Here is a 465-nt window from a genome sequence, read left to right as displayed (position 1 = left end):
AAATTCGTTAACTGTTGTATTTTCTTCATGAATATTAAATGCCAAGTCATCTCAGATGAATTACGAATTAGATAATGAATCTTAATGGATAAAAAAATAGAATAAAATTGAAGCACAAATAACTGAAAGCATTTGCATTTCATTTCTTGAACAACGAAGCACGACGAAGGTTATACAATCATGTTGAAAGAAAAAAAAAATCGGGAAATACTGACAGAATTTTATTAGCAAGGTTAATTATAACGCTAATGGCATGCCATGAAACTGACAACAACGACAACAAGTAAACGAAATTTCTCATTACCGCCACTTGTGAAAAATACGAAAAAAAGATAATTATATTCTAAGTCGTGTATAGGGGAGTCTAGACTATACTGCGTCCAATCTCGGGAAAGAAAAATAAAGTGAAAAAATAACAGCCGGCAACTCACTCCGGACTTTTGCAATCCGATTCACCAAGTCTCC

General features: G+C 33.1%; 1 protein-coding gene across 2 annotated transcripts in view; it reads right to left on the bottom strand.

The window, feature by feature from the left end:
* LOC119593502 (acetylcholine receptor subunit beta-like 1) overlaps positions 1-465 on the bottom strand; it is a 126526-nt gene that overhangs the window by 15179 nt on the left and 110882 nt on the right. The gene's annotated exons all lie outside the window — the stretch shown is intronic.

Source organism: Penaeus monodon, chromosome 32, assembly GCF_015228065.2.
Source record: "Penaeus monodon isolate SGIC_2016 chromosome 32, NSTDA_Pmon_1, whole genome shotgun sequence".
NCBI lineage: Eukaryota > Metazoa > Arthropoda > Malacostraca > Decapoda > Penaeidae > Penaeus > Penaeus monodon.
The sequence above is the reverse complement of the archived record's forward strand: the minus strand, read 5'-3'. Positions and strand labels throughout refer to the sequence as shown.